The sequence below is a fragment of the Oncorhynchus mykiss genome, chromosome 12, assembly GCF_013265735.2.
Source record: "Oncorhynchus mykiss isolate Arlee chromosome 12, USDA_OmykA_1.1, whole genome shotgun sequence".
Taxonomy (NCBI): domain Eukaryota; kingdom Metazoa; phylum Chordata; class Actinopteri; order Salmoniformes; family Salmonidae; genus Oncorhynchus; species Oncorhynchus mykiss.
In genome coordinates, this window is record NC_048576.1 from 72,962,901 (window position 1) to 72,978,309 (window position 15,409).

Consider the following 15,409-nt stretch of genomic DNA (forward strand, 5'->3'; position numbering starts at 1 on the left):
TGTACACTTAGTGTATTTGTACTGTGACCTGGAGGACATTCTCTTCTAGTTTTCAGAGCTAGAGCCAGTGAGTCAGAATGAGGCCCAAAGTAACCACTCTGTACTGAACACTTTATATGAGAGCCAGGCCACAATATAATATACACACACACATTAACACACACACAAACACACACACACTAGACTGCGAGCCAGGGCTCAAAACAAATAAAGAGTCCTACTCCACAGAGAGAGAGAGAGAGAGAGAGAGATCCATTGAAGAAAAAGTGCAGGAGGGTAGTAATTTTTCTTAACCTCTTCACTTTCCCTTTTCTTGGAAAAAGTATTTGATAGTGAAAGTGTGTAAGGGAAAGAAAAAACCCAGCCGAACCAGAGCCAGGAAGAAGGGAGTAAAACACCATATGCCAGAGAACTGGGGAGCTCTCTGAGATGTGCTTGACTCCACAGCCGTTACACACACCTTGCGCATATACATAATCAAGAACGTACAGACTTGATTTCCAGTTAGATTATTTAAGGTAGCTCCTCCACTAATTTCCTGTTTAAAATGGTTTGCTATTGCATAATGAGAATGTCCTGTATGTTGCAACAGTTTCCCAGTAACCAGGGAGTAAGTCATTTACAGTAAGCAGTTGAAACACCTACAAATGTGTTCATCAGAATCCCTGACTCTCACCATGAGAGATTTACCATCTCATATCTTCCATCAGGGAACAGCTTTGTTCGCCAGGTTTGTTTTCAGTAAATAGGAGTTGTCACCAGCCACCAGTGGCAGCCATGGGGACATGAAATATGAGCACACGTGCGGACAGGATCTAAACAGGACTTGGCAACCTCACCTACTCTGTAATGGCAACAGCTCTGTCACATACAGGTTGCCGATATTTAGTAAATCTTCATAGACATGGCATTTGATTGGTGCCTTAATGGTTATTGCGAAATTTTTATGTTGACCTTATGTCCTTGAAAGGAAATGGTTATGTTTGGGTTTGGATCAAGAACTCTCAAGAGAAGCAATAATACTGTTGAAAATACTGTAGATGCAAAACCCAATATAGAACAATAGTTTTAAAAAAAAGTTAATAACGTTTAAAATACTTTCTTATGGTTTCTATGATACAGTGCATTTGGAAAGTATTCAGACCACTTAACTTTTCCCACATTTTGTTACGCCACAGCCTTATTCTAAAATGGATTCAAATATTTTTTCGCCTCATCAATCAACACATAATACCCCATAATGACAAAGAAAAACAGGTTCTGAGACGTAGTTTCAAATGTATTAAAAATAAAAACCAGAAATACCTTATTTACATAAGTATTCAGACCCTTTGCTATTAGACTTGACATTCAGCTCAGGGTGCATCTTATTTCCATTGATCATCCTTGAGATTGATTGGAGTCCACCTGTGGTAAATTCAATTGATTGGACATGATTTGGAAAGGCACACACCTGTCTATATAAGGTCCCACAGTAGACAGTACATGTGAGAGCAAAAACCAAGCCATGAGATCGAAGGAATTGTCCGTAGAGCTCCGAGACAGGATTGTGTCAAGGCACAGATCTGGAGAAGGGTAACAAAAAAAATTCCATCATTCTTAAATGGAAGAAGTTTGGAACCACCAAGACTCTTCATAGAACTGGCCAGCTGGCCAAACTGAGCAATCGGGGGAGAAGGGCCTTGCTCAGGGAGGTGACCAAGAACCCGATGGTCACTCTGACAGAGCTCCAGAGTTCCTCTGTGGAGATGGGAGAACCTTCCAGAAGGACAACCATCTTCGCAGCACTCCACTAATCAGGCCCTTACTCGCCCTTGTCCCAGGATGGTAAGTTGGTGGTTGAAGATATCCCTCTAGTGGTGTGGGGGCTGTGCTTTGGCAAAGTTGGTGGGGTTATATCCTGCCTGTTTGGCCCTGTCCGGGGGTATTATCTGATGGGACCACAGTGTCTCCTGACCCCTCCTGTCTCAGCCTCCAGTATTTATGTTGCAGTAGTTCATGTGTCGGGGGGCTAGGGTCAGTCTGTTATATCTGGAGTATTTTGCCTGTCTTATCCGGTGTCCTGTGTGAATTTAAGTATTTAAGTTCTTTCTCTCTCTCGGAGGAGGACCTGAGCCCTTGGACCATGCCTCAGGACTACCTGGCATGATGACTCCTTGTTGTCCCCAGTCCACCTCTCTAGAGACAACAGGAGCGGTTGAGATACTCTCAATGATCGGCTATGAATAGCCAACTACATTTACTCCTGAGGTGCTGACCTGTCGCACCCTCGACAACTACTGTGATCATTATTATTTGACCATGCTGGTCATTTATGAACATTTGAACATCTTCGCCATGTTCTGTTATAATCTCCACCCGGCACAGCCAAAAGAGGACTGGCCACCCCTCATAGCCTGGTTCCTCTCTACGTTTCTTCCAAGGTTTTGGCCTTTCTAGGGAGTTTTTCCTAGCCACCGTGCTTCTACACCTGTATTGCTTGCTGTTTGGGGTTTTAGGCTGGGTTTCTGTACAGCACTTTGAGATATCAGCTGATGTTAGAAGGGCAATATAAATTTGATTTGATTTGATTTGTGGTAGAGTGGCCAGGCTGAAGCCACTCCTCAGTAAAAGGCACATGACATCCCGCTTGGAGTTTGCCAAAAGGCACCTAAAGGACTCTCAGACCACAAGAAACAAGATTCTCTGGTCTGATGAAACCAAGATTGAACTCTTTGCCCTGAATGCCAATCGTCAAGTCTGGAGGAAACCTGGCACCATTCCTACGGTGAAGCATGGTGGTGGCAGCATCATGCTGTGGGGATGTTTTTAGTGCCAGGGACTTGGAGACTAGTCAGGATAGAGGGAAAGATGAATGGAGCTAAGTACAGAGATATCCTTGATGAAAACCTTCTCCAGAGCACTCAGAACCTCAGACTGCGGCGAAGGTTCCCTTCCAACAGTACAATGACCCTAAGCACACAGCTAAGACAACGCAGGAATGGCTTCAGGACAAGTCTCAGAATGTCCTTGAGTGGCCCAGCCAGAGCACGGACTTGAATCTGATCGAACATCTCTGTAGAGACCTGAAAATAGCTGTGCAGCTTCGCTCCCCATCCAGCCTGACAGAGCTTGAGAGGATCTGCAGAGAAGAAAGGGAGAAACTCCCCAAATACAGGTGTGCCAAGCATGTACCATCATACCCAAGAAGACTCGAGGCTGTAATCACTGCCAAAGGTGCTTCGACAAAGTACTGAGTAAAGGGTCTGAATACTTATGTAAATGTGACTTATGTCAGGAAACTAGGCGTGTGTCGCGGGTTACTACTTCACACGAGAGCCATTTGAACATAATCTTTATTTTTATCAAAGTGTGTTTTGTGTGGCAGAAATGCCTTCTCGAACATGTGAACTGTCATGTGCTTTAATAACAAATGTGTATGCCATCTGTAAATACTGATACAATTGTTAAATGATGAGCCTAGTTGGTTTAGCCACAGAAAAAGACAGCAACCTTTCTGCTAGAAATAACTGGCTGAGATAATGAGAGGGCTGGACATGCCAAGAGATGAGTTTGGATTGGTCTGTCATATAGCACGCTTATGTCTATTTGAGCTGGTTTGTATGTGTAGGTAATCCTGTCTAAGTGTTGATCTCCACTTTCTGGAGGACCGAGTTTTGAAATCAGTGGAATTAGAGTACGATAGCTAAGGAGATGGAGAAAACACCTTTTCCCCGGATTACATCTTCAAACTAAGGGCAACCATGGCATCCGTGACAGGGAGAAGCATCCAACCATGATGTATATGGGTAGGATAGTCTAGCTAGCTACATGTTCAGATATTACACGTTTCAAATTTTGACAAGTCATTTTCAAGTTTCTACGTTAGCTGGCTGGCTCACTAGCTAAAGTGACGTGAATGATCTCATTATTCATTTCTCAGAGCCATTTGCTTGGCTAGTTATAGCTAATGTTAGCTAGCTAACATTGAACCTGGTTGGTTAGCTACCTGCAGATTCCTGCAGGGTAGTAACATCATGAGTTGGGATTATGGTTCATTGTTTAGCTATCTAGCTAGTGTCACAGGCCGGCTCATAGCCTGTGGCAAAAATGACGGGACGCGAACAACAGGTATCGGCCAATTAAAAAAAAATCTTTATTGAAAACAAAACTATTAACTTAAACTAAGAAAAATGAATGAGGTGTGGAAGTATCATAATGCAAGGTGTATGTAAAGTGCATGGAGGCGTGAATCTGTGTGTGTGAATGACTGAGTGAAAACTATGCAAAACTACAAAAGAACAAACAAAACAGGTTCATACCTGGAGGAGCAGAGAGAGAGAGAGAGAGGTGATTAGTGACAGTTTAAATACTCTGATCCCAGGTGACTCCAATCACTAACGACCCTCCTCTGCCTGCAGGAGGAACCGCCCCTGCAATGCAGAGGAGGAGCTACATATCTTAACAAAAGACTCCACTATGCAATATCCATTTCAATAGAATGTCAATGCGACAAATGTTGATAGACGTAGCTGGTAAATTCTCTCTTTGCTATCTACTCCAATTTCAGACCACAGGTAAGTCTAGCTAGCTACATTTTTCAGATTTTACACATTTCTAATTTTGACATAAAGTATTTTCATTTCAAGTTAAAGTGTACTGTTGGCTAGCTAGCTAACATTACGTGTATGATCTTATTATTCGTATCTCAGAGCAATTTGCTTTTCTTGTTATAGCGTAATGCTAGCTAGCTAACATTGAACTTGGTTGATTAGCAACCTGCAGATTCATACAGGGTAGTAACGTCATGAGTTGGGATTATGGTTCATTGTTTAGCTAGCTAACTAGCTACATGTCTTAACAAAAGACTCCACTATGCAAGTGTCCATTTTAATAGAATGTCACTGCAACAACTGTTAGCCTGGGTGCTTGACTGCTGTTGTTAGGACAGAACGCTTGGATCAACCTTTAAAGAGATTGGTCTAGTTAAAGCTTAAGAGGGTGTGAGTGATGCTAAATGGGTGTAGACAAAGAAGGGCTCTCCAGCATGTACCAAAACATTCAAAGGCCATTTTCTCAAAAGTGAGGTTACAAGTTTATCAACTTTCAAAGCAGAATCACTTTCCCATTATTCCTCAAACGCTGTGTATGATATACAATTTTGTAGCTCTGTGTCTCTGCTTTTATCCAATGTAAAAAAAAACACCAATTCAAATTTTGCTGCATAAGACTGAATCAAGGCAGTCAGTCACAAAAGTAATATTTCAGAGGTGGCGGTGGGGGGAGGCTGGGGCATTATGAAACACAGAGACACACAGCTGTGTGTGGACGGCCTCCTGCCGGCACCCGCTGCTCGGCCCCAGCAACCCTCTAATCCCCCTTATATATGTGCCCATCCAGGCCAGACGGAAGTCATCCAGTGGCGCTGCAGCATCTGGTGAACCAAACAACGTAATAATCTTGGCTTATGCCCAGAGAAGAATGGGTCAGGGGGCCCAGGCCCAGAGACATGGGCTGGAGGCCAGGCTGGCGGCCCCGGGTCTCAGCTCTGTTCTTCGCTATGTCTCTTTACACACAGAGGGAGACTGATCCTGTACACACAGGGGAGGAAATCAAACAACATCCTGGGGTAGCATCCACTTCACACTCCCCGATGCACACACGCACACACACACATCTGACCTGTAACATCCCAGACACCTGTAGTGAGTGTAAAGGGTTTGCGGCAGGTGGTCTAGCGGCTAGAGCGCTGGGACAGTAACCGAAAGGTTGCTGGTTTGAACCCCCGTGTTGACAAGGTGAGTATAATTTGTCAATGTGCCCTTGAGCAAGGCACTTAACCCTAATTGGTCCTGTAAGTTGCTCTAGATAAGAGGTAAAGCCACAGAGTTAGCGGCTACCACAGACAGGAAGTTCTAAGGAGATCTCCTGTATAAGAGGTAACAACTGTACTGTAACGTACTACTACAGGGGCCAAAAATCACATTTCCTGATTGTACTTCATCACTTTGCTGATGTTCGAATAGACTGAACCTGTGAAAATACTTTATGACATCTTTTGAACCCCAGGGTTAAGAGCTTATACAGTATATAAAAAGGCTTTGTCACTTTCCAGCTGTTCTCCATCACAGAGCATTTCTGGGAAATAACAATGATGTTCCAATATATTTCTATAACAGACATCAGATTACCATTACCAGGAAAATGCATTGTGTGTCATTCAAATATCACACAAACACAAGCAGGCAGGCAACACACACACACACACTCACAAATCTCTTGATATGATTAATTAGTTAATTTGTACTATTTGTTCTTCTAGTTCTTGTCCTCTCTATTTACCCTGGATAATCTCCACAGACTTTACTGCCAATGTTTCAGTCCTTGTAGTAATTCTACAATTGCACAGTCATTCTATGTGCATGTGCAACTGCATGTGAATGCAATGACTGACTAGCATGGACATCAACGATCAGCATTAAAACCAACAAGGCTCTCTCTGACAATAAAAGGTCTAAACCCTACAAATTCCTAACTGGATTAGGTGCAAGAGGATTACCATGGACTTTCCTGACCAGGCGGCATTAATAAAAGCTGTGGATGCTGACCTGCTGTAAGGTCCTGGGGTGTTTTATATGACTTAACCTAGATGTGACCACCACCAGGCTGAAGGTGTGGTGTCTGTCTGGCCTGGCTGACCACATATGCTGGAGTGGTTGGCAAGGGTTAGGATTGGAATTAGGATTAGGGGTTAATCTCAGTTTAAGGTCAATATGTTCTGATAACAGAAGCCACCTGGGGTGTCTCGGGAGCCGTTCTCTGCCCTTACACTCAGGATATGAGTGTTATCCCAAGGTGGACTCCTATTATGTGACAGAAGAGAACATGTATTAATCTCCCCTCCAGGGGATGAAAAGGGGAAAATGGGGGAAGGTGCCATAGAAAACACTGTTTAAGAGTATGGCGGAGGTGGATGTTATTGAAAAGGCAACATTGCCGGGTTTACTTCAGGTCAGTCATCTAAGCCTCACTCACTAATGCATCGATCACACCGACAACGTCATTGCATTTTGGTACACCAGAAGTACACTAATTTCCAATGGAACGCTGCCTTTGCCCTGCAGCATGGCGTTGCAAAGGCAGTTGCAGTGCGTTCTGTGTGGTGCATACGTTGGATTTATCAAACGTATGCGTCAAACTGTTTGCGTAGACAGCTTAACAGAAATGGTAGCAGAAGGTGAATGTTGAACTATTGTTGTACACATATCCAGATAACGCTGTGTACCATTTTGCGCAACGACGCTGTAGGTATGATCGAGGCGTAAGACACCATGGGTCTGCTTGGAGCTCGGCAGACTCAGAGGACTCAGTTGAGCTGCCAGGTTCTATGTGATGCTGCTGCCTGACTAACTGACTACTCTGAGCCAAAAACACTTCAACCTTGTGACATCGCTGTGGACACGCGTGCCAAAACACCATCTGCCCAGTTCACTTACTCCAGGAATGTCTCTCTGCAATGCAGGCCTCTCTTCAGCCAAGTAGTATGACGCCTGTACGGAAACCTCCCATCTGTGTGTGAGTTGGTGTTTTCTTGCACGTGTGTATTTGTACGCGCATCTGCGTGCAATCCTGCACATTTGGGATAGGTTCTCTGGGAATTACAGCGTCAGTGTTTTGGCTGGGTTGCTAGTTTTTTTCGCCAGAGTAACTCTGCAATTACTCTTTTAACCTCCTTGCTTGATTTACATCTGACTCTAAAGTAGCTATGGCCTACAGCCGCCCCCTTGAAGCTTGTTTTCTGCGGGTAGGAGACAGAGTAGAGCCCAACATTGGAGCAGACTCCCCTTGGCCTCATCCAGTGTGATTAACCCCTCAGTGGAGGGAGGCTCTAGGGAGATGCTGCCTCTCAGCAGATATGATATCAACCCCCTGCCACCAAGGCCCACCACTAATTTGAGTATAAACAAAGGAGAGAGTCCTGCCTGCATGGCAGAGCCAGGGATCACCACTGCCCATGACATAATTTGCCTCGCAAAGCACAAAACGCTAATGGGGAAAATCATATGAGTACTACAGCAGATGGGGAGGGGATATCAAAATGAAATTGTATTATCGAAAAATCTTTCCAATGCATAATTTGTTCCGGCAGACAAACACACAAACACAGGCACCACACACACACAGGCTTATGAAACTGGCTTACACAGCCTTATCTTAATCCAGGACCAATGCCATTCCATTCCCTCTCTGCAGTGCCTGGAAATGCATACATACATCTGCCCCCATACACACAGATGCACATCCATGCATATATGCAAAAACACACAGAATCAAGTGTCAACACATGCACACATGCACACACACAAACACACACAGCCTGTGCATCTGGTCCTAGTCCTACAAACATCAGCAGCTCCATGGGGTCCCAGTCCCCGAGGCCTTTTTCCATGAACCTATCTGACAGAATGACAACCTCAGCGTGGTGCATTCACAGTCGTCACATCTCTATCACCAGGATAAAACACAAGCAAGAGGATGGGTCACAGTGATGTTTGTATCATAAAGCCAATGTCCTCCCTGCAGGAAGCCGGATCTGATAAACAACTTGATTGTTCTGTCTCCATCTGCAATTCCTCCCAGGAAAAATAACATTAGGTAACCTTACAGGTTACTAGGCATCAGGCCTGTTGCCATGCAACCTGTTGACGTGCCCTGTTTTGCAGTAATAAAACATTATAAAAAAGACAGTTGACAAATGGAAGTCTTAACCTTTTACTAAACAGACAGTAAATGTGTACAATGCATTTTTTGTATGTGTATTTCCAATGAATCACTATCTCTTTACATAGCACTTATATAAGATCCACAGAACAAGATGAGAAAATATATACGTTATTGTAACTGGCTCTGCTCAGTGTTCTGCTATACGGCATTAATAAGACATGACTGTCTGCCAGTTGTCTGAATGGGATTGGGATATGTGGTCACATCTTGAAGTCATACTAAAAGTGGGGGGTACTCTCTCTCTCTCTTCCCTGGGGAGGCCACAGATGCTGTCCATCCCGTTCCTGGGCTGGGCTGGCTGCTATAGGACATAATCTCCACCAGACTTAATGGGTTTAATGTGCACTACCATCAGGCCTCTATCTGGGTTTACAGGCCTCTCTGTCTGTGTGTGTGTGTGTGTGTGTGTGTGTGTGTGTGTGTGTGTGTGTGTGTGTGTGTGTGTGTGTGTGTGTGTGTGTGTGTGTGTGTGTGTGTGTGTGTGTGTGTGTGCGTCTGTGCGTGTCTGTGCGTGTGTGTGTGTTTGTTCTACAATCTTTGAAAATGACTTTGTTTATGTCCTCCAATAAAAACAAGTGCAACCTCTTTCTAATCATCAGATGTTCCTATAGCTAGCTCAGGACATGCCTGACAACACAGTTAGAGTTATGAGATGAGTCCTCAACATACAAGTCCACAAACATAGAGGGATGGTTCTTGCTGGAAAGGCCTTTGCCCCAGCGACAGGAAAGCAGCAGAGAGCATCAAAGGGAAAAGCTAGGCTTCCTGTTCGGGAAATATATGGTATTTCAACAACCCTCCCATTTACCAGGAAGGACTTTACTCAATCTCTTTAGAATCCAAGCAATGAGCATTTCTATGTTTCCAGCACCACCTTGCTTTTCTATTCATTATCACCCACACGTTCAGTATCACCCACACATTCTGTATTACGTGTCTCTGGCCATCTGGTGTGAGATTGATTGAGCAAACAGTTGACACGGAGCCGTGAGCTGTGAGTGGGGCTGCTGCTGAGAGTACTGGAGGACTTTCATTTGTCAACAGCCCATTTGTAAACAGTCATTTGGACTGACCATGAATTTAAAACAAGTATTCCTCTGCCATTTTTAAAGTCGTGCCACCCTCCATCCTTGACTTTTCCTAAATAAGTCTATATAACACACTGTTGATGTTAGAATGTTAATATCACAGACAGAACTGGAGTCATAACCAGTTTTATGAGGGCATGTCATTGTCTTTATGGATTTACCCGGTGCCCCGGCATCTCCCGACAGTAGGGCCGGAAAATGCTATTGTGTTACTTGAAATAAAATATAAATCATATTCTAATGCTACCTTAGAACTTTGTAAACACAACCAAATTATTATTTTTGCGATAGCATATATGAAATGTATTAATTACACTGTTAGAATGTTGCAGTCATAATGACTGCTCATTAGCTTGAAAGGAGTTCCCTTGAGGCCCAGCGGTTTTAGTGTTAGAAGGAAGGTGAATGCAGGCCATGGCCTTACAGTGCTGCTGGTGCTTCCAGGAATAGGACAGATTTTAGAGCCTGATTGGGGATAAACAGTGATTAACTCTTCAGGGCCCATGGTGGTTCAATCCTTTTCCCTCTCTCTCCCCCCCTCTCACTCACTCTCCCTCCTCAAAGCAAAGGACATGCAAAGCTATGCTACAAATCCTTCTGCAGACACAGACAGAAACGTAAAACACGGAACAAGTCTGCTCCCAGTTAGGTTGGATTTCTTCTTCTTATCATAATTGTATTATACGAACACTACAAAAATGCTTTCAATCCTCTATAACAAAACATTAGTCGTCCAATTCATCACAGCAACTCCTCCAGGGGTCATACAGTGTAGTACACAGTGTGAAGTTAAGGTTCTAGGAGAGCTAGACAGTCTCTGCTTCATCACTGTCGGTGTTTGGTCATGGTCAATATCAGGACGACTTTCAGAGCAGAACATTCAGCGCTGATTGCATCCTCATTCACAGCAGCCTGCATGCTCACTGTACAGCCCTCATACCACCAGTGATGATGAGATATCGTCCCATTAATTCTCAGTATGACTCACATCTTGGATAAAATCATAAAGGCCATATAAGGGGGCAGAATAATGCTGCTTATTTGAAATACATTTTGTTTCCTGTCAATGGAATACCTCTGACATGGCCTAGTTTGACTCATGGAACAGGTTCTTTGTGAGGGAACTGAACTGACAGAAAGGAGATTCAACAGGGAGATTGTTGAGTGAACGTTCAAGACTAAAGCCTCTGAAGTAGCAAACACAGTAACTCAATAACAGTTTAAAAAATGTGATAAACAACCAAATTGACAGTATGTTTGTAAAACCAGACCACAGTACAACTTTCCAAAATGCTATCACTGGGCAGATCCCTATATATAATATCACCATATCATACAGCATGCAGAGTTCTTAATATGATTTGTCAGTTGAGTATTGTAGAGATGTAGGATCTTAATTTGAGCCAGTTTGCTACAGCAGGAAAAAAATCCAGCAGCAAGAGGAAAATGTAATTATTATATAGATTATAATTAATGGACATTTGTGTAGCCGTTGATGCATTTCTCCTAAGATAAAATTAAGTCTGAAATTTCTAAGTGTAAATTGCAAACTTCAGAAGCCTTTTTAAACCTCAAATACACTACAAGTTTTAAATGTCTTGTATTGCAGGAAAGTTCTCCTGCAACAGGATGATCAAATTGGGATCTTACATCTGTATAATGAAAAATACTAAGTACCTAAGGAATATGGGATCTATCAAATCTCTAACTCGTATTCTGGGACTTAGAAGATCATATGAGGCTGTTCATTTCCAGCCCGTATCTGCCCTTTTACAGGGTCTGCCTGTCAGTGAGCTCATGTAGTGTTTGTTTCCCCTGCCTTTTATTCACGGATACACCCATTAATTATTTCTCACCTCTGAGTCACAGCTGCTCCTGCTGGAGCCGCCAGCAAAACATGTATTTATATCAGATTAAACAAACAATAGTACATATTTAATCCCCATCTCAATGATAGGTTGTGATAAGACTCTTGTAATGCCATTGTCATGGTGTTAATGTTACTGTAATATATGCGCATGAGATTGAGAGGGGAAAGTCTATGCTTGTGCAAGGTCAAGATCATAAGGTGTTTGGGGGAAATGCAACATGGGCTCTATAATCTTGTCAGATGGCACCCTTTTGACTTGTTCTTCGTTTACCTGGGAGATAATAAACATTCAAAGGACTAAAATGGGACAGCACTCCAGTGAATCAACTTAAATTGACGTTAAATTGATGTTTTTATTGCCGCACAAACGTTTCGTATGTGAGCCCTTCTTCAGCGTGCAAAGGCAATTGCAATCATTGTCACAACAAGATCACATTATCAGTCAGTATTGGCCCAGTCAAGAGATCCCAGTGAATTCAAATGTGCATCTGTGCTGTGATCCTGGCCCTGACAGCAGCGGTGCAAAGTACTTAAGTAAAAAATACTTTAAAGTACAGTCGTTTTTTGCGGTATCTGTACTTCACTTTACTATTTATATTTTTGCCAACTTTCACTTTTACTTCACTACATTCCTAAAGAAAATAATGTACTTTTCACTCCATACATTTTCCCTGACACCCAAAAGTACTTGTTATATTTTGACAGGAAAATGGTCCAATTCACACTCTAATCAAGAGAACATCCCAGGTCATCTCTACTGCCTCTGATCTGGCGGACTCACTAAACACAAATGCTTCGTTTGTAAATTATTTCTGAGTGTTGGAGTGTCCCTGGCTATCCTTCAATACAAATTGTGCCGTCTGGTTTGCTTAATACAGTATAAGGAAATTTTAAATGGTTTATACTTTTACTTAAGTACATTTTAGCAAATCAATTTACTTTTGATACTTTTAGACTTTTACTCAGCATTTTACTACTTGAGTCCTTTTCTATTAAGGTATCTTGACTTAAAACAATGACAATTGAGTACTTTTTCCACCACTGCCTGACAGTGAAAGCTAACAGACACATGTGAGGTTTAAATTCCAGCATTACCTATCCAGCACCTCACTCCCCCAGATAAACTGGACAGCTCACAAATCCACCCTAAATTGGAGACAAAAGCCAATCGTCTCATGCTCTGGATACAGATGACCTCCCTTTCTTTACTCCTTCCCTAACTTACGGTTATTACTACAAATGCATACACAAATCATAGCAGAAGAAATAGTAATACCTAAACAGCGTAATCCTTAGGAGTTGTGAACATCTCAGAAGACACCTGGGAGAGACTGTGTTCCAGAGTCAGGAACTGGGTCAGACAGCACGAGACACGAGTCTCTGGCAAGGAGCACGCTAGGCCTGGCTGTCCCAGGGACTTTTAGCACAAGTCAACTCAAAACAAGAGGCCATTTAAGTGGCTTTATGATGGCGCTGGAGAACTGCAGGAACTGAAAAAGAACCTATTTTTGGTTAGAGTTCCCTGAGTCTTAAACCTGTCCAGCCACAACCATGCATTGTACCCTGTAATTACGTGTTAGAACATCCTGAATTTCAGGAAGTTCGACATTAAAATGTGTTTATGTGTTTTTGTTACATAAATCCCACAGTGCCAAACAAAGGTACACTTGAATCTCTATGAATGGAAAACACAGACGAATCCCAGTAATTTCCCTCACAGCACAAACAAGAAGAGATAAACCATTATTTGTTTTGTTTTTTTCATGTAAAGCACATTGTGTTCCATTCCATGTATGAAAGGTGCTGTATAAATGAAGCTTGATTTGATTTGATTTAAAACTTTGATATGCTCGTCCATATTCATTGGGGATATGTACTGTAAATATGCACATCAATCAATAGGATGATGTAAACTCTGCTCTATTTCCCTTTTTAAAAGGTGGAGATCAATACCATAACCTTTCCCCGAGGAGAACATTGTGGTCTGGCACACATATCCTTACTACTATGGTATTCATATACTCCCCTAGTGCCTCTGTATGGTCTTACAGTAACACATTGAATGGTTCAAGCAAAACACTTACACCAGGGAATCAATCGGCTGCATGGATCCTCTTGGGGCGAACTATTTTGCTATTTACAAAAGCTGACCTTCTCAATCGTAGTTCACCGTTTGAGTAGAGGGTGTGAGGTATAGACAGGGCGTATACCAGGAAGTTCAAATGAAACAACAGCAGCAGCAAGGCCATCACATGCCTCACACCACTGACGACCCCCGAGGGTTTGGCCCAGGCTGTTCTTTTGACGTATTTCTTCTGCCCCTCAGGTGCAGAGCAGGAAATGAAAGTATGGCTCTGTGTTCACAGGAGCACAGCACTAATAAAGACTTTATGTCACCATGTCATCAGAAGCCTCTGGTGACATCTCTTCAGAGAAATCTCAAGGAGCCGTTGAGAGAGGTGAGTTTTAGCAGGACACACAGACTAATGAAATGTAACATGATGGTGATAGTAGATGTCTTCTCTGTGTGATATGGTCTAACAAAGACCAACCAAAAAACAACATTGGTTTCACTATCAAACTGAATATCCAAAATAACATATATTTGATGTATTATCCACTTAAAAACTACTCTACAATGGTGAGAAGAGCAATCAGTGATTTCTCTCTTAACAAGATGAACTATACCCATCTAAAAACAAGCTTGTAGTATATAATAAGTAGGTTTCCAAACAAATTATCATGCTGGCATATCTGGGTCAGAAATCCATCTCTAGACGTTACAACACTGTTATAATCATGATTATAAACTGGGTGGTTCGAGCCCTGAATGCTGATTGGCCGAAAGCCGTGGTATATCATATACCACAGTTATGACAAAACAGTTATTTTTACAGCTCTAATTACATTGGTAACCAGTTCATAATAGCAATAAGGCACCTCAGGGGTTTGTGGTTTATTGCCGCGTTGCATCGCGCATAAGAACAGCCCTTAGCCGTGGTATATTGGCCATATACCACACCCCTCGGGCCTTATTGCTTAATTAACGAACAGATGAGTGTTTATTGACAATCTGATTTAAGATGGAACAGCATGATCAATAATATGTTTCACCCTGTCATTTGTATATGAGCTTCAACCTTGCTGTTGTCCAATTAGAACACACACAGAGTTCATTTCAAACCCTTTCTCTGTGTGGGTCAGCACATAGATAGAGTATGTGGGTCATAAACAGTAGTGAAGTATTTACAGTTGGCCACTACTTCTGTAATCCTTAATCTTCTTAGCAAACTCCAGTAGTCTCATTCCAACCACAAACAGTGTGTCTTATCATGTAATAAATGTTGTTAGAACTAACAGAACATCCTTCTTGTTCATTTGAGTATATGCTTATTAAGAAAATGCTGTTCATCAGTCCCTGTTTGTATTATACGATTTCCCCCTCTCAGTTAAAGTAAGCAGTGACTGCTGTTAGATTTCTGCCTGCCAAGTCCACCAGTACAGACCAGTGGTAGATTAGGATAGATTTGTCTGATTCCGGGATTTCTCCAGTTAGGTTTAAGTTAGACCTGCCTCTCTTGGACTTGACAGGGACAACACACAAACCTACCCCAAACCAACAACCCTCTCCTGTCAAACACCATTTAGCATTTCATGCAGATTTGGTAGATCTATTTATGTAAACACT